Below are 24,625 nucleotides of genomic sequence, written 5' to 3'. Positions count from 1 at the left end.
CTTTAAGGGCATCCATTAAACATAAGCTTTACAGCAGTCATATTCACCATAGACACAATAGACAATAGACCATCTCCTCCTTCTGTGACCTGCAGCATTCGGTTCCTGTCACCAATCAAGGCGTTTTACTGTTTTGCTTTCTGCCAGTATGGATATGTGCTTCATGTATGTTGTTTTTGTGATTGTTCAATTGTTCATTTCTTCCCTACTTTAAGTCCTGAGGGTATCTGAGTACCAAGAGACTTTGGAAAAGTGACTACTAGAGATGAAGTCCAGTTCTGTGATCTTGCACATAACGGGGAATCATTAAAGACCTACTAAAGTTGAGTCAATGTATGCTTTTCTGATTGGGAATCTGAAAGGTTCCCAGCACCATAAGTAAACAATGTCATGGGACGCTTCCTATTTATAGGTCAGTGGAAGTCTCTCATTAACAATAGTCTCCCTTATGAAAAGGTTCTGTATCAGAACCCCAGATGCTCTGATACATTGTCTAAAATATGGTTCCAAAGTTATGCGTTAGCAAACACTTTAAATCTGGAGAGTTCTTAGTTGGAGATCATAGCTGAAGTTCATCCGGTTGAGTGGCCGAGATCCCACATGTGTGCAGTTCACCGCCGGGCCCGGTGCCAGCTATCCCTAGTAGAATGCCGTTAGCTGGCGCATGTAAACTGCTGGGAGCGATGACGATGCCAGGTGTCAGACCTCCACTGATCAGATATTGATGACCTATCCTGATGATAAGTCATCAATATAAATGGCTGGACAACCCCTATAACCTTTCTTTGGTAAAATTAATTGTGTTCTTAGGATCATTGTCTTGCTGCATGACCCTTATTCTCTTGACAGCTCATTGACAGATGTCCTTACGTTTTCTGATATGTCAAAATTTATTGTTCCATCAATGAAAGCCATCCTGGCCCAGATGCAGCAAAACCATGATACTACCACCGTGTTTCACAGATGAGCTAAATTTTTATGCTGGAATGCAGCACTTTAATTTCTCCAAACATAATGCTTCTCTTTCCACAATATATTTCTCCAGTAGCCTTCTGGCTTGTCCAGGTAATCTTTAGCAAACTGCACAAGTTTTTGGGAGAGCAGAGACTTTCTCATTGCAATCCTGCCATGCATACCACTGTTGTTAAATGGAATCTGTCACCTAGTTTTACCATATAGAGATGTGGACATGCAGGGATAGATCTTCGCTAGCAAGTCCGCAATATACCTGTCCCATAGCTCTGTGTAGTTTTATTTCGTTAAAAAAATGATTTTATAGATATGTAAATTAGCCAAGTAAGGTGCCCAAGGCATGGTTACTTACGGTTAAGGAGCCCAGCACCGCCTGCATCCAGGAATCTCCTCCTTGCTCACAAAGTTACAGTGCCGTAATCTCGCGATGCATGAGCTAGCCCATGCGCAGTACGTTCACTGAGGCTGATGGCAGCAAAGGGAACGAACACTTTGCCTGCACTGTGCATGTGCTATCTCGCGCATCGCGAGATAACGGCACTGTAACTTTGTGAACAAGGAGGAGATTCCTGGATGCAGGCGGTGCTGAACTCCTTCACAGGGGGCGTGGGGCGTGGGCTCCATAACCGTAAGTAACCACGATTTGGGCACCTTACTTGTCTAATTTACATATTGTTAAAATCATTTTTTAAACAAAATAAAACCACACAGAGATATGGGCAAGGTATATTGCGGACATGCTAGCGGAGAGCTATCCCTGCATGTCCGCATCTCTATAGGGTAAAACCAGGTGACAGATTCCCTTGTGTCCTCCTCCTGTTGGTGAACTCAGGAACAATTACTGTACTTTAACTAATGTGAGGAAGGCTTTTCGTTTCTAAGAGGTTACTTTGGGTTCCTTTGTGACCTCACAGACTATTACACATCTTCCTCTTGGTTGGTGTGATCTTTTTTGGTAGACAACTCCTGGGGAGGGTAATAATGATCTTGAATTTCCTTCATTTGTACACAACCGGTGTGACTGTTCTATCCTCCTTTGGATACTTTCATACTAGCATTTTTGCTGGATCCGGCAGGGTTCAGCAAAAACGTATCACCGCCAGACATCTGAGAAGCTCTGACAGACGTTCTTCAGAACCTCCTGCTTGAGGTTCTTTTGTTTTGCTTTCATTTTGTCATCTCGTTTTCCTCTCTCAGCTGTCATCTAGTTGCACTGATTGCATCCCTTTAAATCCCCTCCCATACTGCATCACTTTGCAGTTTATACAAATTCCTGGAGTGTGTACATGTTAGATGCTACAATTGATGCTTCTACAGATAAGTCTGTTCATTCATTTGCGTTTTCCTGTTTGCTTGATACTAGGTCACCCTGACTCCCTCTGTATTAAGTGTAGGGAGCCAGTGGTCGTATCCCCTTACTATTAGGGTCCATTCACACGTCCGTTGTTTCTTTCCTGATCTGTTCTGTTTTTTTGCGGAACAGATCTGGACCAGTTCTGTACCCATTCATTTTCAATGGGTCCTGAAAAAAAATCTGACATTGTGCTGTCCGATTTTTTTTCAAGACCCATTGAAAATGAATGGGTACAGAACTGGTCCAGATCTGTTCCACAAAAAACGGAACAGATCAGGAAAGAAACAACGGACGTGTGAATGGACCCTTATAGGGTGTTCAGGTGTCATACAGTCGAGGCACAAGGGCATGCAATTTTCTATCATAGAGATCTTTGCATGGGCTGAAAAGACAGGGAGAGTTTTAGGGCTTAAATAGGGGTCACCATTTTGTTCCTTAGTTTCGGATCAAGCCAGTCGGATCCTTATTTGTAACTTCTTGTTTTCTGTTACACCACCCGTGACAAAATGCTTCCATTACTGATAATGCAACCATCTGCATCCGTTATGAATGGATCCGGTTGTATTATCTTTAACATACCCAAGACGGATCCGTCATGAACTCCATTTGCATTGTGGGTCATGACTAGTGTTGATTGAGCATGTTCGGCACATGGCAGCACTCGGCCGAGTACCGCATGTGCTAAAGCGCAATGCTTGAGTCTCCTCCCTACACATTTCTTGGCTGCTACGCAGCCAATAAACGTGCAGGAAGGTATTGGCATGCAGTGTAATGTCGTAGCCATGTTGGCTACTGGCATTACAGTGACTGGCTGCCCAGAACACTTTAAAGCACCCGATGACACATATTCGGCTAAGTCTTAGTCAGTCTTAGTCAGGGAGAGCTGAGCATAGGAAGGGAAAGACAGTGTAGGGAGTGTTATTGGGGAAAAAAATAAATAAAACTTTTTAAGGACAATTGTGTGTGACAGCAGCAATATATGTTTGTAGCGCATACTGCGCTAAATAGCGTCTAATAGGCCGATGCGGACAGTTAAATTATCCGCACCACATCTCCTGTGTAATTGTGCGCATCCCTAAAATATCAGTGACATCCAGTGTACTTTTTCCGTAGACGGTGTCCGCTGCAGACAGTGACATTAGCTACGCCACATCTCCAGTGTAAAGTGTGCGCATCCCTAAAATATCTGTGACATCCAGTGCACTTTTTCCGTAGACAGAATCCACTGCGGACAGTGGGATTAGCTGCGCCACATTCCCAGTGTAACGTGTGCACATCCAAAAAATATCTGAGACATCCAGCGTACTTTTTCATTAGACGGTGTCTAAATTTTTTATCTGTGACATAGAGTGTACTTTTTACGTAGATGCTTTGGACAGTGACATTACCGTTGGTACCTCTCCTGTATAGCGTTTCCTTATCCCAAATAGCTGTGACATTCCCTGTAATTTTTTATTAGCCGCTGGTGACAGCATTGACATTATCTGCTGGATACCTCCTGTGTGATGTTTCAACATCCCAAATACCTTTTTTAATTTTTTTGTGCATACTCTTTCAAATTCTACGCTATTGTACGTGTGACATACTTTCAAGCATACAGTAGATGCTATGAACAAGTGTGATCACGGCATCTAAACAATGGAAAAAACAGAAGCGCGTACTGCCAATTCACTTTAATACACTGGGTCTCTCTGAAGAAACCCAGCGTATTAGAGCTGCAATTCTTATTTTGGCCAGCAGGTGGCAGGCCAACATAAGAAATAAGCAATTCACATATTACCATGCTCCTGTATGGAGTGTGGTAACATTGAAAAAAAAATTGTGAATGTTGTAGCCTCCTACACTGGCTACAAAAGCATTAAAAAGTCAAAGTAAAAAAAAAATTATATAAACAAATATATAGACATCATGGGCATCACCACATCCAAAAACGCACGTACCAAAATATGAAAACATTCACTAGCATAACAGAAAAAAATATCAAAATGGCCAATTTGCCATTTTTCATCGCTTATCAGCCCAAAAAATGTAATAAAATGTGATCAAAAAGTCACACACACTCCAAAATGGTATCAGAAAAAACTACAGATTGTCCTACAAAAAATTAACCACCACACAGCTCCTTAAACATAACTATAAAAAAGGTATAAACCTCAGAATATGGTGATGTAAAAAAAATGTTTTTTCAAAGTTAATTTATTTTTACAGTATTTAGACATATAAAACCTATACATATATGGTATTGTTGTAATTGTACTGACCCATAGAATGAAGGGAACAGGTTAGTTTTGCCACAAAGGGAATGCCGTAGGGACATAACCCATAAAACGGTGGAGGAATTGCATGTTTTTTCCAATTCCACCCCATTTAGAACTTTTTTTTTTCCGCTTCCCACTACATTGTATGCCATGGTGGCATTAGAAAGTACAACTTGCAAAAAACAAGCCCTTATATAATTATGTGAACATAAAAATAAAAAAGTTATGACTCCAGGAAGATAGGGAATAAAAATGAAAATGCAAAAATGAAAAAACCTCTGGTTATCGAAGGATAAAAAACTGAAATTTCTGAAGGGTTTACAAACTTTCAAGTGCCACTGTATGTGCATTGGACCTGTATTCACTGTTAACTTAAAGGAGTTGTCCCAAGAAAAATATTTTAGTATTCAAACCAGCACTTGGATCTGAATACTTTTGTAATTGCATGTAATTAAAATTTTTGCATAGCAACTGAGTTATTTTATAAAATGTATAGCGCCACCTGCTGTTTTTGTCTGATTTCTTTGGCTCACTGAGATGGACAGACATGCTCAGTTTCATCCTTCAACTGCCAACTGCCTCCTGAGCTGTGATAGGGTGAGATTTTCTGCAGAAAAGACACACCCCCTAAGGTGCAGCAGAAAAGACACTCCCCTTGAGCTTCCAGCTTGATATAAATCTAGCAGAGCGAAGAATGGGGAGATCTCTGGATCCATGTGAGGTACAGGGCTGGTTCTAGCTTTGTTAGAAAGAGGTTATCATGGACTATATGATGTCTGAGTATCATTTTTTACATTAGTCATAGGATAACCCCTTTAACTGATGGGATGTTTTGTACCATGAATTAAATGTTGACCTGCTATCGCCTCTTTGATAATACATTGGTTTTTGTATGTTTGTTATTATGGAAAATGAAAAATAAAATTAATTAAAAAAAGAAAAACAAGGTCACGTGCCTTAGTAGCTGAAGGAGCTCATCTATGTGCATGTTATGGGTGTTTAGACACAGTAGGATTCTTTAAAGGAAATGTGGCACCATAAATTTTAGCTGCAAGTTAGGCCTCATGCACACAACCGTTTTTTTTTACGGTCCACAAAAACCGTTTTTTCGTCCGTGGATCTTCCTTGATTTTTGGAGGATCCACGGACATGAAAAAAAAGTCGTTTTGGTGTCCGCCTGGCCGTGCGGAGCCAAACGGATCCGTCCTGAATTACAATGCAAGTCAATGGGGATGGATCCAATTGACGTTGACACAATATGGTGCAATTGCAAACGGATCCGTCCCCATTGACTTTCAATGTAAAGTCTGGAGTCTGTTTTATACCATCGGATCGGAGTTTTCTCCAATCCGATGGTATATTTTAACTTGAAGCGTCCCCATCACCATGGGAACGCCTCTATGTTAAAATATACTGTTGGATTTGAGTTACATCGTGAAAACTCATATCCGACATTATATTCTAACACAGAGGTGTTCCCATGGTGATGGGGAAGCTTCTAGTTAGAATATACTACAAACTGTGTACATGACTGCCCCCTGCTGCCTGGCAGCACCCGATCTCTTACAGGGGGCCGTGATCAGCATAATTAACCCCTCAGGTGCCACACCTGAAGGGGTTAATTGTGTGTATCATAGCCCCCTGTAAGAGATCAGGGGCTGCCAGGCAGCAGGGGGCAGACCCCCCCCTCCTCAGTTTGAATATCATTGGTGGCCAGTGTGTGACCTCCCCCGGCCCCCCCACCCTCCCTCTATTGCATTAATAACATTGGTGGCAGTGTGCGGCCTCCCCCGGCCCCCCTCCCTCCCGCTATTACATTAATAACATTGGTGGCAGTGTGCGCCCCCCCCCCTTCATCCCTCTATTGTATTATTACGTTGGTGGCAGTGTGCGGCCTCCCCCGGCCCCCCCCCCCCTCCCCTCCCTCCCTCCCTCTATTGCATTAATAACATTGGTGGCAGTTTGCGGCCTCCCCAAGCCCCCCCCCCAATCATTGGTGGCACCGGAGTTCCGATCGAAGTTCCAGTTTTATCGCTGGGGCTCCGATCGGTAACCATGGCAACCCCAGGATGCTACTGCAGTCCTGGTTGCCATGGTTACTTAGCAATAGTAGAAGCATCATACTTACCTGCTGGCTGCTGCGATGTGTGTGTCCGGCCGGGAGCTCCTCCTACTGGTAAGTGACAGGTCTGTGCGGCGCATTGCTGTCACTTACCAGTAGGAGGAGCTCCCGGCCGGACACAGACATCGCAGCAGGTAAGTATGATGCTTCTACTATTGCTAAATAACCATGGCAACCAGGACTGCAGTAGCGTCCTGGGGTTGCCATGGTTACCGATCGGAGCCCCAGCGATTAAACTGGGACTCCGATCAGAACTCCACTGCCACCAATGTTATTAATGCAATAGAGGGAGGGAGGGCCGGGGGAGGCCGCACACTGCCACCAACGTAATAATACAATAGAGGGAGGAAGGGGGAGGGCAGGGGGGGGGCGCACACTGTGCCACCAATGTTATTATTACAATAGAGGGAGGGGGGGATGCACTGGCCACCAATGAAATTTAAACTGGGGAGGGAGGGGGGGGGTCTGCCCCCTGCTGCCTGGCAGCCCCGGATCTCTTACAGGGGGCTATGATACGCACAATTAACCCCTTCAGGTGCAGCACCTGAGGGGTTAATTGTACGGATCACAGCCCCCTGTAAGAGATCGGGTGCTGCCAGGCAGCAGGGGGCAGTCATGTACACAGTTTGTTGTATATTCTAACTAGAAGCGTCCCCATCACCATAGGAACGCCTCTGTGTTAGAATATACTGTCAGATCTGAGTTTTCACGAAGTTTCAGCCAACTGGAGTCCAATCAATGAGATGAGATTGGAGGTGTTTGTTAAAGCTGCCCTGCCCTATAAAAAAAAAACCATACACCAGTTCTGGGTTTGCTTTTCACAAGAAGCATTGCCTGATGTGAATGATACCTCGCACAAAAGAGCTCTCAGAAGACCTACGATTAAGAATTGTTGACTTGCATAAAGCTGGAAAGGGTTATAAAATTATCTCCAAAAGCCTTGCTGTTCATCAGTCCACGGTAAGACAAATTGTCTATAAATGGAGAAAGTTCAGCACTGCTGCTACTCTCCCTAGGAGCGGCCATCCTGTAAAGATGACTCCAAGAGCAGAGCACAGACTGCTCAATGAGGTGAAGAAGAATCCTAGAGTGTCAGCTAAAGACTTACAAAAGTCTCTGGCATATGCTAACATCCCTGTTAGCGAATCTATGATAGGTAAAACACTAAACAAGAATGGATTTCATGGGAGGATACCACAGAGGAAGCCACTGCTGTCCCAAAAAAAACATTGCTGCACATTTACAGTTTGCAGAAGAGCACTTGGATGTTCCACAGCAGTACTGTCAAAATATTCTGTGGACAGATGAAGCCAAAGTTGAGTTGTTTGGAAGAAACACACAACACTATGTGTGGAGAAAAAGAGGCACAGCACACCAACATCAAAACCTCATCCCAACTGTGAAGTATAGTGGTGGGGGCATCATGGTTTGGGGCAGCTTTGCTGCGTCAGGGCCTGTATAGATTGCTATCATCAAATGAAAAATAAATTCCCAGGTTTATCAAGACATTTTGCAGGAGAACTTAAGGCCATCTTTCCATCAGCTGAAGCTCAACAGAAGATGGGTGTTGCGACAGGACAACGACCCAAAGCATAAAAGTAAATCAACAACAGAATGGCTTAAACAGAAGAAAATACATCTTATGGAGTGGCCCAGTCAGAGTCCTGACCTCAACCCGATTGAGATGCTGTGGCATGACCTCAAGAAAGCGATTCACACCAGACATCCCAAGAATATTGCTGAACTGAAACAGTTCTGTAAAGAGAAATGGTCAAGAATTACTCCTGACCATTGTGCGCATCTGATCTGCAACTACAGGAAACGTTTGGTTGAAGTTATTGCTGCCAAAGGAGGTTCAACCAGTTATTAAATCCAAGGGTTCACATACTTTTCCCACCTGCACTGTGAATGTTTACATGGTGTGTTCAATAAAAACATGGTAACATTCAATTCTTTGTGTGTTATTAGTTTAATCAGACTGTGATTGTCTATTGTTGTGACTTAGATGAAGATCAGATCACATTTTATGACCAATTTGTGCAGAAATCCATATCATTCCAAAGGGTTCACATACTTTTTCTTGCAACTGTATATAATCCAAGACGTGGTGCCAATTATTAGACATAGTGGTCAGTGCAAAAACTGCAGGATTTTATATTTTTTGTTTAAATTTATGGAATACAAGGACAATTAAAAACAACATCATCAAAAATTCTTTAAATATATGTTAAACATAAAAAAGTGATTTAAACAGCAGGCCATTTTCTGATGACACATTCCCTTTAAGGGCTCCTTCAGGCCGCCATATGCTGTCCACAAAAATGTGGATCTGTTTTTTTGTGGATTAGGTGTGGACACATTCACTTCTATGGGGCACTTTTCTTCCGTTCTACAGCTCTGCAAAACAAATAAAACATGTTCTATACTTGTCATTGGAAATCAGGATGTGGCCCCATTGAAGTCTACGGGTCAGCAAAAATGCGGAATGCAATCTTTTTTTTGCGGACCTGCTGAACTGTCTGCAAAAAACGGATCCACATTTTTGCAGACAGACAGAGAGATTTCAGTTTTTCACATTCACACCTTTAGCATATAACAAAGGGCCATTATCAATTTTCTTCCGGTAGTTCTTCTTTAAGTGTGATCGAAGATATAAAATTGAGTTGGATTCTGACCTCACTACTCCGACTGGATAAATAGTTTCCACCATGCATGATTAAGCTCACACAGAAACACTGATCAATTCCTCATTGAATATTAGGATAAATGAGGCAGCAGACCACATACTCGGTTTCGCCTGGTAATAAATGTAGATGCCTCTGCTTTAAATTGCAAATAGTGTATTCTCCCATCTATTCTGATCTCCGACTCTAAAGCATTACAAGTACATTCTGCATAACGATTACCATCTCTGTGACTATTGATATGAACCATTAACCTCTGTCATGCTGAAAGTATGATGCAGCTACTAAACCCCAGATATTGGTCGGCTGAACACATTTAACATACTAAAGAGAAAATAGTTTTAAATTGCTGGCTCCGGGCATGTTCCAGGTTTATGATCACAGTATCTCCAAGTAAAGCTAGATTAATGGCTGCATTTACTAATGTACTATTTATAGCCTCATATTAACTAAAGTGCCGTTTTTTTTCCCCGCAACTCAGCAAAGCAGTATAAATATTCTCCAATGTTTTTTCTAATATATTTTATATAACTTAACGTAAGAGTGTGATAAGCTAGTTTCCCCTGTTCTTTGTTCTTGCACAAACGCCATTGGTTTAGCATGGTAATGAATAAATTTGGCTTAAAGTTTCCATCACAGAGTTTCCTGCACTTTATCGGAACTTGAAGATAAGTATAACATTAATTGGTTGATTTTTGTAGGAAGCAAATTTGAGTCAGTACCATTGTATCGAGTCATCTACTATGGCTCATGCTTGCCGCTCAGGTCTGAAGATAGTTTCACAAACAAAGGCTTGCTTATTCATTAAATGAGTTTTAAATGATATTTTAATAGACCTGATTGTTACAGACACGGCCATACCTAATATGTCAACCTTTTTTTATTTATTTTTTCACTTTTAACAAAATAAAAGCATTTTTGAAACAAAAAAATATCATGTTTTAGTGCAGGGGTGCACAACCTGCGGCCCGCGGGCCGCATGTGGCCCCCAGGGCCATTGTTTGCGGCCCCCGCCCTGCTGGGTAGAAACACAGCTGATCCTGCAATCAGCTGTGTTTCTGCACAGAGCGCCGCACAGCAGATGGATCACAGGTTTTGCTCCTGCACTGTAACAGGAGCAGAAAGGGTCCCCGGCTATTAGTGAGAGCGGGGAAGCCGAGGAGAAGACAGAAGCGCTTTATTAGCGCTTCTGCCTTCTCCTCTATGAGCACTCTGCAGTGTGGACCCAGCAATCATGTGATCGCTGGGTGTCTCAGGAACAGAGGAGCGCTGCCCTGGTACAAAGCCTCTGCAGCAGGATGGTTTCCCTGTAACTGGGGCTCCTTTGGATGCTCCAGTTACAGTGGTAATAGTACAAAAAAAGTAACTTATTGTCTCCCAAAGGTCTTCCAGTGACCTCTTGGGAACAAATTATGTGGTAAAAATATATAAAAAAAAAAGTTTAAAAAATGATTAAAAAAATTTGAAAACTAAATAAATTAAAAAATTAAATAAAAAGGAAAAAGTGCTTAATAAAAGAGTGTTCACTGTCCCACCACAGTCTTTTTATGAAAAAGTGCAAAATTAAAAAAAAGTGACAGTGTGCCCCAAAGTCTTTTTATGACCTCTTGGGGGACATATTATGTAGCAGAAATATATTAAGTTAAAAAAAAAGATACATAAAAGAAAAAACACCCACACCAATCAAAGCCGTCACCATTACCGCCCCATTCACGTGAAACTTTTCATATTATATAGCAAAACGGCCTACAGAAAATAGAGAACTAATTATAATAATTTATTTTGGTGTCAGTTTGCATATTTAAAGAATAAGGAGCTATAGTTTGAAAAAATATATACTTTTTAAAAACGTTTTGTACAGTTTCCCCCAAATAAAAATTGTTGCAAAAATTATTTTGGTAGTCCAACAAATAAGATAGTTACAACCATTTAAACCACCACGCGCGCTAAATCACAAAAAAATGTTTGGTCCTTAAGGCCTTTTCGGGCCTGGTCATTCAAGCGTTAACCAATAGGCGCCTTCCCCACTAGCAAGGTAATGTGCTTACTGGTTACTGCAGGGCGCCTATAACTGGATTGGCAGGAGATGGTAGTAACCAGTGAGCTCCATCCTCTGCAGTGAAGGAAAACGCTGATTTATAAATAGGAGGCAGGATGGAAGGAAATGTCACCACTTTTCTGGTAAAAAATGATTTTTGACAAGTTCCTGCAGCATGGCCACTGAAATAGAAAATTCATAATTACCTGCTCCACTCCGCTCTGGTCCTCTGCACTGCCCCCGCTGCCTCCATCTTCCGGTTCCTGCTCTGTTTACACCTGTTAGTGCATGGCCATGGTCACTTGCACGGCTCCAGTCAATGATTGGCTTCAGCAGTGACACGCTGCTTGTGGCCACATCACCACCTAAGCCAGTCATTGTCTGGAGTGGTGTATGACCATGTCTATGCACTGCCAGTTGTAAACTGCGAAGGCAATTCGAAGAACCAGAGAGGCGGGGAGCAAGTAAGTATAACTCTTCGGTTTCAGGGGTTATGCTGCAGCACGATATTTGGGACAATTACTGGGAACAAGTGTTCATAAGGAGCGCTCATATCGTATATCTGGCCAGTATGATCGTGCAGCTGATCAGTCGATAAACAAGGAATTGCTTATTTGTCGGCTGATTTGCATATTTTATCAGGATGAAAGATGTCCGATTATCTGAAGCACGACTGTGGCAGCGATCGCTCCTCCCCAGTCACTTTGCACTGGTTTGTGTAATAGGCAGATGAGTGCCGATCAACATTATTTTATTTGCGGCCCCTTGAAATACAGCAATGTGACAATGCGGCCCCCAGACCAAAAAAGGTTGTGCACCTCTGTTTTAGTGTCTCCATATTCTGAGGCCTCTTTCCATATATGGAACCATTCATTTCAAAGGTTCCGCAAAAAAAATACGGAATGTATTCCATTTCCGTATTTCGTATTACCTGCAAAATACGTTCCGTGGCTACATTTAAGTCAATGGGTCCGCAAAAAAAACCCAGAACACATACGAAATGTACTCCGTATATCTTCCGTATCCATTTTTGCGGAACCAGCCATTGAAAATGTTATGCCCAGCCCAATTTTTTCTATGTAATTACTGTATATACTGCATATGCCATACGGAAAAGCAGAATGGAAAAATAGAACGGAAATGTAAACACAACGTAAACAAAAAATCGGAACAATGGATCCGTGAAAAACAGACCGCAAAATACTGAAAAAGACATACGGTCGTGTGAAAGAGGCCTGAGAGGCCTGATTTATTGCATGATGAGGGGACGGTTTTGATTGGTACTATTTTGGGGGACATATGCCTTTTTGATCGCTTGGTGTTTCACTTTTTGTGATGTAAGAATCTACTCTTTATTTTTGTCCCACTATGGGACTTCAACTTCTGGGGTCTTATACCCTCTGCAATGTATTACATCCTGTATTGTAATACATTGCATGTCAGCTTGTATGCTGACAGCCTGCCTGTGAGAACCAGCCTAAAGGCTGGATCTCACAGGCTACCGTAGAAGGCAAACCCTGATGCCTATGCAAGGCATCGTGCTTGCCTTCTCTGCCATCAGGTTCCCATCACTGCAGCAATGGAGATGCGAAGGGCACCTGTACCCTCCACAAACCCTCTGCATGCCGCAGTCAGCTTTGACCGTGGCATGCAAGGGGTTAATACGCTGGCATCTGTGTTTTCACCAATGCTCCTGCACCCACCCGTTCAGCCTGATGTACATGTACGGCGCTGGTCCTTAAGTGACGTCCACCAGCGCCGTACATGTACAGCGGGGGTCTCAAGTGTTAATATAGTAGGACAGCAGCTGAGAATTCACATTTCCAGCCTCTCCCTATAGAAACCACTGGCAGGAGACACTTCAGCTACTGTACTCTGATGATCATTGGCACTTTGGGACAGATTCTTGTGGGTGTCAATACACAGAACATAGGCTGGTCTAAATCATGCCTGTATCCATCCTAGAACAACAGAGACCTCTGTAGTTTATATGGGGACATACAGACCTTTTTCTGACAGTTTCCATATGAATCCAATAGCGAAAAAAAAGCACAATTGTTTATTGGGAGTAGTGTTGATTGCAAATTTTTATCACAAATATCGTCACTTTGAGAATTTGCGAAGATGTAGAATATAGTGAATATTCTAGTTTTTTTCCCCCATCAGTAACCTCCCTTCTTGCTTGTGGGCCAATGAGAAGGCTGCAATGTCTTTGTCTGAGCTTAGCAACATCCCTAGCAACCAATAGCAAAGTTGCCTACCCCTTACTATATAAGAACCTCCCCAATAGCCATTTTTTTGCCATTCTGAGAGAGAGAGGGCAGTGTCATTGCTGTGCTTTCATCTGGATCCTATTCCTTGTCCAATTACATTAGTTAGTTAGCTCACACACATATATATATATATAGTCAGAAAAGGACAGCAACTCCAATAGTACCAAATTGATTATTTATTGGGATTATTTAGAGAGAGAGAGCGATAGATAGATAGATAGATGGATGTTCGGATGTTCTTTTATGACCAGCATATTGGGTTGATAAGACGCTGACTCCAGGGAGCCCACATTTGTACACTGTGGGGATCCCAGGATTGCAGCGATCTAGACCCCTATATTAATATAAGATTCTCTAAAACCTACTTTTTGTATCCGATGTCATTTATTCACATGACAGCGATCATGTGATGACTGATGGGAGACCCTTATCTCAGCCTGGACATGCGCATACTAGCTGTTAGGTTGTCTCGGCCATCTTTAATGTGGTTACCAGTCAGTCTCCTGAGGCTTGAGGAATCGCGTAACTTGATCCTCTCGCGCATGCGCAGTTACTGAATGGGAACGCCGCGGTGACCGTGATACCGACTTCATACAGTTTTCCAGCTGACCGTGAGTTTTAATTTCACGACAATTAGGGGATACGCCTGCACTTATTAGTAGTGGTTACAATATTTTTCACATGTTTGAAACGCTATTCAATTAATAATATATGATTTATATGTACTGTACTTGGCAATTTGCTGCGGTATCACATATGAGTCTTTTTTCTTACAAGGATTATTGTATTTATGAATTTTGACTGTTGTATGCAATAATTGATTTCAATATATGTTTGATTGATGTACCTTTATAACAGCGGTTCTCAACCTAGGGGTCGCGACCCCTTTGGGGGTTGATCGGCCCTTTCCGGGGGGTCGTCTGAGGCTTCCTATTGTGGGGCGCCCGTGTAGCGTTATACTACCCTACCTCGTGAGCAGTGGCGTCGCCAGGGGGGGGGGCCAGAGGGGGCCACGGGCCCCCCTACATCATGCTGTGCCCCCCCCAACTAAAATGCCCCCGTTCCCGCCCCCCAAGTGAGCCACCACCGCAGTCAAGCACAGGGAGATGAGCGCTTCCATTGCGGCAGCCTATCAGAGGCCGGCGCAGGCGGCGTGATGACGTCATCACGCCGCCTGAGCCTTACAACGCGGGACACAGGCCAGAAGAGGCCTGCATCGCATCGCTGACACTGAGGTAAGTATAAGTATTTTTTTTTATTTTATTACAATACTGGCACATGATGATGATGATGATGGGGGGGACTTAATACTGGCTGGCACATGATGATGATGGGGGGGACTTAATACTGGCTGGCACATGATAATGATGGGGGGGACTTAATACTGGCTGGCACATGATGATGATGGGCGGGGGGACTTTATACTGGCACATGATGATGATTGGGGGGCGACTTAATACTGGCACATGATGATGATGGGGGGACTTAATACTGGCACATGATGATGATGGGGGGACGGGGACTTTATACTGGCACATGATGATGATGGGGGGGACTTAATACTGTCTGGCACATGATGATGATGGGGGGGACTTAATACTGGCTGGCACATGATGATGATGGGGGGACTTAATACTGGCTGGCACATGATGATGATGGGCGGGGGGACTTTATACTGGCACATGATGATGATTGGGGGGCGACTTAATACTGGCACATGATGATGATGGGGGGGACTTAATACTGGCACATGATGATGATGGGGGGACGGGGACTTAATACTGGCACATGATGATGATGGGGGGGCGACGACTTTATACTGGCACATGATGATGATGGGTGGGGGGACTTTATACTGGCACATGATGATGATTGGGGGGACATATCAGATATTTACATTACAATTCATAACAGTAGCAAAATTAGTTATGACGTAGCAAGGAAAAAAATTTAATGGTTGGGGGTCACCACAACATGAGGAACTGTATTAAGGGGTCACGGCTTTAGAAAGGTTGAGAACCACTGCTTTTTAAAGTATGCTTGTAACACATGTGCACCGGGCTTGAAAAAGACAGCAACAAGCTGTTGAAACGTCGCTGCTGACTCTGGGTGAATAAACCACACGCTTTTTTGATACTTTTGGAGTGCTGCTGGCCTTCTTTCTTCTCTACTACATTGGACCCAGGTGCCGGTCCTCACTGGCCTGACCTGCACCCGCTTTTGATAGTGTGCTGCATTCTCATTTTGCTAAAGTCTATATATATATATATATATATATATATATATATATATTTATATAATACAGATAGTTAGTGGGAGATAGTCAGTGTAGGTTAGACAGTGGTATAATGTAGCTGATAGGTTCCAGGGCAGGGTGTTAGGTAGTGTGATAGGAATTACTGTTTCTGTGCTGTCCATACATACATGCTACAGACATAGTGCTGTGATGTCACAACAATACTTAGTGCACCAATCAGTAATATCTACTCAGACCCGATAAAATGTGAATTTGCATGTATTGTGCAATAAATATTCACATCATTAGTGCCGATTTGCGCAATCGCGAAAATAATGACTGGAGATCACGAATTCTAGAATTTGCGAATGTATTGCAAATATTATGTGAAAAATTTGTGAATTATTGCAAAAATGAATATTGCCTATGCCGCTCATCACTAATTGGGAGAAGACTGTACAAATTGAGTTTGATGGAGCCCAGTGGTTGTGCTGCCATGTTCTCAAGAAGCCTCAAAGACTCCATGCCAGTATGAATAAGTACTTAAACTATCATTTCACTTTATTTTTAATATTGTATAGGGACATGGATGTTAAAGGGGGTATGCCATGATTGATGTAATGAAATAAAAATCAGGCATAAAATAGTACATGATAATTTCGAACAAAGCTAGAACCAGCCCTGTACCGCACATGGGTCCAGAGATCTCCACATTCATTCGTCCAACTGCTCTCCTAGATTGTCTTCAAGAGCATCTGTCAGCATGATCAACCCTATTCAAGCAGGCATACTGCCTAGTAGGGGTTATCATGCTCATTAAAATGATACCTTTCTTTTGTCACCAATGGTCTGACAGATGCCCTTGGAGCACCATTTTTATAACTCCCCTGTGCTCTCTGCACTCCCCCTTAATTGATAAAGCAAGGCCTCTCTTCTAGCCCTGTATTCATACACCCGCACCGAGTCAGCTCAGTGAATTGTCACTTGTGAATTGGATCTGATGCTGCTTCCCAAGCTCATAAGATCCACTGTACAAGAGCTGAGTATCTGAGCTGACTTGTGACAGGTGCGAAAATACAGGGTACAAATATGTCATAAGGGACGTTCTGCTGATAGAGCTGCGTTGTAGAGAGCTTTGTGTCTGCATTGCATGGAGAAATAACATGCAAATGGAAAGGTATCTTGCAAGATACTAAGAAGCCCATTAAAGGGTTAAAGGGACACTAAAGTCTGATAGTAGCTGATAAGAGAGAATAAGAGCTACCATATACAGTGGATATAAAAAGTCTACACAACCCTGTTAAAATGTCAGGGTTCTGTGATGTAAAAAAAAGAAATTAAGAACTGTTTCCACCTTTAATGTGACCTATAAACTGTACAACTCAATTGAAAAACAAACTGAAATCTTTTAGGTAGAGGGAAGAAAACCAAACAAAAAAAACACTAAAATAATGTGCTAAAGTTCAGCTGCTCTAGTTGCTCTTTCCTCAAATTTTCTTAGTCGCATTCCACAGCAAAAGCCATGGTCCACAGAGAGCTTTCAAAGCATCAGAGGGATCTCATTGTTAAAAGTTATCAGTCAGGAGAAGGGTGCAAAATAATTTCCAAGGGATTAGATATACCATGGAATACAGTGAAGATGGTCATCATCAAGTGGAGAAAATATGGCACAACAGTGACATTACCAACAACTGGATGTCCCTCCAAAATTGATGATAGACTCATACCCAAAAAGACTGAGTGCTGTAATAAAATCAAAAGGTGCTTTAACAAAGTATTGGTTTAAGGGTGTACACACTTATGCAACCATATTTTATTTTTATATTTTTTCTTCCCTCTACCTAAAAGATTTCAGTTTGTTTTTCAATTGAGTGGTACAGTTTATAGGTCACATTAAAGGTAGAAAAAGTTCTGATATGATTTATCTTTGTCTCACTTTTTTACAACACAGAAACCTGACATTTTAACAGGGGTGTGTAGACATTTTATATCCACGGTATATATACATATTAGACATATACATATATATATATATATATATATATATATATATACAGTACAGACCAAAAGTTTGGACACACCTTCTCATTCAAAGAGTTTTCTTTATTTTCATGACTATGAAAATTGGAGATTCACACTGAAGGCATCAAAACTATGAATTAACACATGTGGAATTATATACATAACAAAAAAGTGCCAAGAGTGTGCAAAGCAGTAATCAAAGCAAAAGGTGGCTACTTTGAAGAACCTAGAATATGACATATTTTCAGTTGTTTCACACTTTTTTGTTATGTATATAATTCCACATGTGTTAATTCATAGTTTTGATGCCTTCAGTGTGAATCTCCAATAGTCATGAAAATAAAGAAAACTCTTTGAATGAGAAGGTGTGTCCAAATTTTTGGACTGTACTGTATATAAATATATATATATATATATATATATATATGTATATATAGACAATTGGGGCATATATATATGTACACATATATAACCTAGGGGACCTAGCACTTTCCTCTACAGGGGGCCTACTATATAAGTATACATATATACCTAATATATATATATTTATATATACAGTATATATATATATATATATATATATATATATATAAAATCACCGCGGTCAGGAGTAATTCTTGACCATTCCTCTATACAGAACTGTTTCAGTATTCTGTATATTCTTGGGATGTCTGGGTCTGGTGTGAATCGCTTTCTTGAGGTCATGCCACAGCATCTCAGTCGGATAGAGGTCAGGACTCTGACTGGGCCACTCCAGAAAGCGTATTTTCTTCTTTTTAAGCCATTCTGTTGTTGATTTACTTCTATGCTTTGGGTCATTGTCCTGTTGCAACACCCATCTTCTGTTGAGCTTCAGCTGAGCTTCAGCTGGTGGACAGATGGCCTTAGGTTCTCTTACAAAATGTCTTGATAAACTTGGGAATACATTTTTCCTTTGATGATAGCAATCCGTCCAGGCCCTGACACAGCAAAGCAGCCCCAAACCATGATGCCCCCACCACCATACTTCACAGTTGGGATGAGGTTTTGATGTTAGTGTGCTGTGCCTCTTTTTCTACACACATACTGTATTGTGTTTCTTCCAAGCAACTCAACTTGGTTTCATCTGTCCACAGAATATTTTGCCAGTACTGCTATGGAACATCCAGGTGCTCTTGTGCAAACTATAAACCTGCAGAAATGTTTTTTTTGGACAGCAGTGGCTTCCTCTGTGGTATCCTCCCATGAAATCCATTCTTGTTTAGTGTTTTACCTATCATAGATTCGCTAACAGGGATGTTAGCATATGCCAGAGACTTTTGTAAGTCTTTAGCTGACACTCTAGGATTCTTCTTCACCTCATTGAGCAGTCTGTGCTGTGCTCTTGCAGTCATCTTTACAGGACGGCCACTCCTAGGGAGAGTAGCAGCAGTGCTGAACTTTCTCCATTTATAGACAATTTGTCTTACTGTGGACTGATGAACAGCAGGGCTTTTGGATATACTTTATAACCCTTTCCAGCTTTGTGCAAGTCAATAATTCCTAATCGTAGGTCTTCTGAGAGCTCTTTTATGCAAGGCATCATTCACATCAGGCAATGCTTCTTGTGAAAAGCAAACCCAGAACTGGTGTGTGTGTTTTATAGGGCTGGGCAGCTGTAACCCACCCCTCCAATCTCATCTCATTGATTGGACTCCAGTTGGCTGACACCTCACTCTAATTAGCTTTTGGAGATGTCATTAGTCTAGGGGTTCACATACTTTTTCCACCTGCACTGTGAATGTTTACATGGTGTGTTCAATAAAAACATGGTAACATTTAATTATTTGTGTGTTATTAGTTTAAGCAGACTAAGATTGTACAGTTGCAAGAAAAAGTATGTGAACCCTTTTGAATTATATGGATTTCTGCACAAATTGGTCATAAAATTTGATCTGATCTTCATCTAAGTCACAACTACTTAGATGAAGATTAGATCACATTTTATGACCAATTTGTGCAGAAATCCATATAATTCAAAAGGGTTCACATACTTTTTCTTGCAACTGTATATATATATATATATATATATATATTTTTATTTTTTTTTCAAATCATCCCCTTCCCTCTACAATTATATATACCATTTTGCTTCTGTGTTTGCCGCTGCAATCATTTATCAAAGCGGCCATATGTTCTATTATATGAAACAGAATATTAAAACGAGTTGGCTTAGGCTTAGGCTACTTTCACACTAGCGTTCATGGGTCCGTTCGTGAGCTCCGTTTGAAGGAGCTCACGAGCAGACCCAAACGCCTCCGTCCAGCCCTGATGCAGTCTGAATGGAGCGGATCCGCTCAGACTGCATCAGTCTGGCGGCGTTCAGCCTCCGCTCGCCTCCGCACGGACAGGAGGACAGCTGAACGCTGCTTGCAGTGTTCAGCTGTCCGCCTGGCCGTGTGGAGGCGAGCGGATCCGTTCAGACTTACAATGTAAGTTAATGGGAACGGATCCGCTTGAAGATGTCACCCTATGGCTCAATCTTCAAGTGGATCCGTCCCCCATTGACTTTACATTGAAAGTCTGAACGGATCCGCTCAGGCTGCTTTCACACTTAGAATTTTTTCTAATTTATTAATGCAGACGGATCCGTACTGAACGGAGCCTCCGTCTGCATTAATATGATCGGATCCGTTCAGAACGGATCCGATCAAGCGCAAGTGTGAAAGTAGCCTTAAATGCGCACTTTTTGTGTTTAGAACCACTACTTGCATTATTTACAGCAGTTTATTTTCATTTACTTGTCTATTATCAGCACTCGGTTACTACATTTGAATATGTATTAAAAAAAGGTATTATACAAAGTAAGATTACATTCTTGGCTGCTATTTGAAATATCTGGGCCTTATCTGGCCCTTTCCATCGTCTGTTGAGTAGTCCATTATGTGCATCTGGTGGGGAACTGAGGGCATCATTTTGAAACAGATCTTAAACATTTTGTAATGAGCCCTTCTGATCGGAGAGGAATATGGAACAACGTTTTCAGTCCCATACCATAAGGTTGGTATTGGTAAGATTGGCAACTGACATGTGAGTCCATTTTTCATCTCATTAGCCCCAGCTACTGATTACAGCACTGCCTGGGCATCCCTAATGGTGGCTCAGTGATTTTATTTCTTTTTTTAAATCAGACTCTTTTAAAGGGTTTTTCTCAGTTCAGTAAGTTGCATTTATCATGTAGAAAAAGTTAATACAAGCCACTTACTAATGTATTGGGATTTTACATATTGCTTACTTTGCTGGCTGGATTCATTTCTCTATCACATTATACACTGCTCGTTTCCACGGTGTGGGGACTCGCACTGGTAGACAGGATTAGCGGATGCAGTATAGAGGCAACAACAAGTTCTTTGGATCAAACAGTTCAGTGTTTTATTCACACTTTAGGCAAGTGATAAAACAAGCAGTCATATTAAAACAAAAAGTCATCTTGCGGTGTTAGTGGTAATTCACACCATGCGGCAATTCTGCCTCAAAGAGTCCTTGCTGATAGCAGCACCAACCTGTTTTTACGCCAAACAGGTAGCAAGCGTTTATCCAGACACAAGGCTCCCAGATCCCAACACAGAGACATGGCTTCTGAGCCCAGCTGCCTATTTAAGGACAGCCAGGTGCTGCCATAACCCGGACTGGCATTTAAAATCCGGTCCGGTATTTGACCTCACCTGGCTGTAAATCAGCCAGGCAGCACATGATGGGAGGAAAATAGTTTTCCCAAACCAAACCTCTCACTGTTTTACAATGTTTACAGACCACCCTGCAATTCATCAGTGGTGGTCGTTCTTGCACACTATAGGAAAAAACTGCCGCTCTGGTGGCCGGGACAATGGGAGAGCACATAGGCTAGTGATTTTTCCAATATCGTGCAAGCATGACCACCACTGATGGATTTAAGGGTGGTCTGTAACCATGGAAACGAGCAGTGTATAATGTGATAGAAAAATAAATCCATCCAGCAAAGGAAGCAATATGTATAATAACTATATATTAGTAAGTGCCTTGTATTAACTTTCTTTACATGATAAATACCACTTGAGGAAGTGAGACAAACCTTTACATGCCATACATGTACAGCAGATGTTGTCTTTTTAAAGATGCTACCCGCTCTAAAGTGGGCAACCTAGCCGGCAGGTGCCTGCTGTTTAACACAGCAGACAGACATAGCAAAAGGCTCCTGGGCCCTAGTGCAAAAGTTCAGCTTGGGCCCCCTTCCCTCATTGATTTGTTGCCAGGTGCAGGGGAGCACATAGCCTTCATGCTGCCTGAGTCAAAAAATTCTTGACTTCCATCCAGCCAGAAGTGTAACTTTAGGATTCTGGGTCCCAGTTCAAAATCTTTGACAGAGCCCTCCCAGCATGCACTTTCTATAATACTGGTGTTTTCTTATGTGGCACAATGGTCTTTGGGCCCCCCTCAGGCTCCTGTGACCGGCGGTGACTGCTACCTCTGCACCCCCTGTATCTACGCCCCTATGGCTAATATCTAATTTATTCCCTTGCAATAGACCCTGGCATATGAGGTGGCTTTCACCAGTAGTGCTGCACTCACAGGTTCCCAAGCACCTTTCCCGCGCTGAGATCTGGGAAGCCACTCATTTGTTTTAGCAGGCACATGAATACAATAATTTTTCTAGCCCTTGAGTATATGTTACACAATGCATTACATGCAGATTTTGGTGCAAATTTTTGTGCCAAAAATCCACAGCGTAATACACTACTAGCAAAGTAGGTTTGCAGAAATTTTTCAAGTGGAAATTGACCTACGGTTCGGATTTTGAAATCAACAGCATGTCAATTGTTTATGCAGATTTTCAGTGCACATTTCACCCTTTGCAATGCAAGTGGGGAGATGTGGGACACATGCATGTCAAAAGCAGTAAAAAAATCTGAAAAAACAAGTGCAGATTTTGGTAAAGATTTAGTGCAGACACGCAAAAATCTACAAAAATCTGTGCAGCAGTTCAACATAACCTACGCTGCCTTGTGCATGCATCCTATATGAGTAACTTTAGTCATTGCTAACTAGAGCATTGTTGAGGAGGTCACCTCCAGGTCTGTTCACATTTTTCTCCAGTTTTGAGCACAGCAGGAGCTCTGAGACTATTCAAGCACTGTTATTTTCTTTCTTCAATAATAATGGATAAACTGAGTCAATTTTTGATTTGCAAGTTTTACATTTAAAATATATAACAATTTTACAATTTAGGGGACGCTCACCAGTTACTCTGGAGCCCGGCCCACTGACCACCCTTTAGTGCAATAATTGACCCAAATGTAAATAAAAATGGCTGGCTCACAGTAATTTGCATTTACTTTTACTAGTACATATTATAAAAATCAAATACATAGACTTCGCATTTACATAGAAATACCTATAAGACAAAATTCATTTAATATACATGGTCCCTTTAAATGCGGAGCTCTTGCATAAAAAAAAAATATAAAAATACTAAATAGCAGCTTCCTTATAGTTTCTTTGTTTTGGGCGTGTGGTTTATAGTATCAACTGTTGATTCTGTTAGCAATGTTGTTCAATGTTCTTAATAAAGCTTAGCATGCTAGAATGTGTCCATGTCCCTAGACAGATCGATACACCAGCCTGCGATTAGTTGATGCCATGCACTATGTTAGTCAGATATTCAGTTAGTCCGCAACCAATTTCCCCAGCATTCAGTGTCCCATATTACTCACAGTCTCTACCAGTCTGCCTACTTTCTCTAGGGCTGTGATGTTACTTCGGTTATGCCGTTCCTTGCTGCGCGTCTCCCAGCGCATGCGCACTCTACGCCCCACTGGGACGCCAACAGATAGACTCTTTCTTTGCCACGATACCAATATGAATCTGTCCAGAACAAAGAAACTATAAGGAAGCTGCTATTTTGTATTTTTATGTATTTTTATATGTGAGAGATCTGCTGTCATGCCCTGCTCAGGTTATGTGTGGAGGTCTGCCAGGTTAGCAGCACGTGTGTAGCCTTTTGTTTTTGTTTTGGAGTTGAACTGTATCCGCCTTCCTTCAGGTGCACTGGGTGGGGTCGTTGGTATGAGTTTAAATTACGCCCACTCCCAGTGTCCTGTGCAGGTTATAGCTTCTGTCTTGCTGAGAGGAAGGAAGGAAGGATTTGATGTTCCTGCTCACTTACAAGATAAGTTGGTTTTGTTTTTCTTGTGATTGTCTGTTAGAGAGACGACTGCCCCCTCCAGGTCCTGAGGGAGCAGGCTGCCTCTTTCCCCCTTTCACCATGTTAGGGATTTTAGGGTATCTTCAGCCTAGGCAAGGGGACACGTTCATTCCCACCTTCAGGGTCTGAACGTGGGCATAGAAGTCTAGGGAGAGCTGGTAGGGATTTGTCAGGAGGTGACCTTTATCCCCAGCTTCTTGCCTAGACACTTGTTTGGTTGTATTCTGTGTATCTTGTATCCTGTACAGAGTGACATCTGCATTTAAAGGGACTGTATATATTAAATGAATTTAGTCTTATAGGTATTTTTATGTAAATGCAAAGTCTATGTATTTGATTTTATAATATGCACTAATAAAAGTAAATGCAAATTACTGTGAGCCAGTCATTTTTATTTATTGTTATTTATTTTTTTTTATTTATATTTGGGTCAATTTAAAATATCTTACCGTTATACAAAAAAACCT

The sequence above is a fragment of the Bufo gargarizans genome, chromosome 1, assembly GCF_014858855.1.
Source record: "Bufo gargarizans isolate SCDJY-AF-19 chromosome 1, ASM1485885v1, whole genome shotgun sequence".
In the NCBI taxonomy this organism is placed as follows: Eukaryota; Metazoa; Chordata; class Amphibia; order Anura; family Bufonidae; genus Bufo; species Bufo gargarizans.
Note: the sequence above shows the minus strand (reverse complement) of the source record.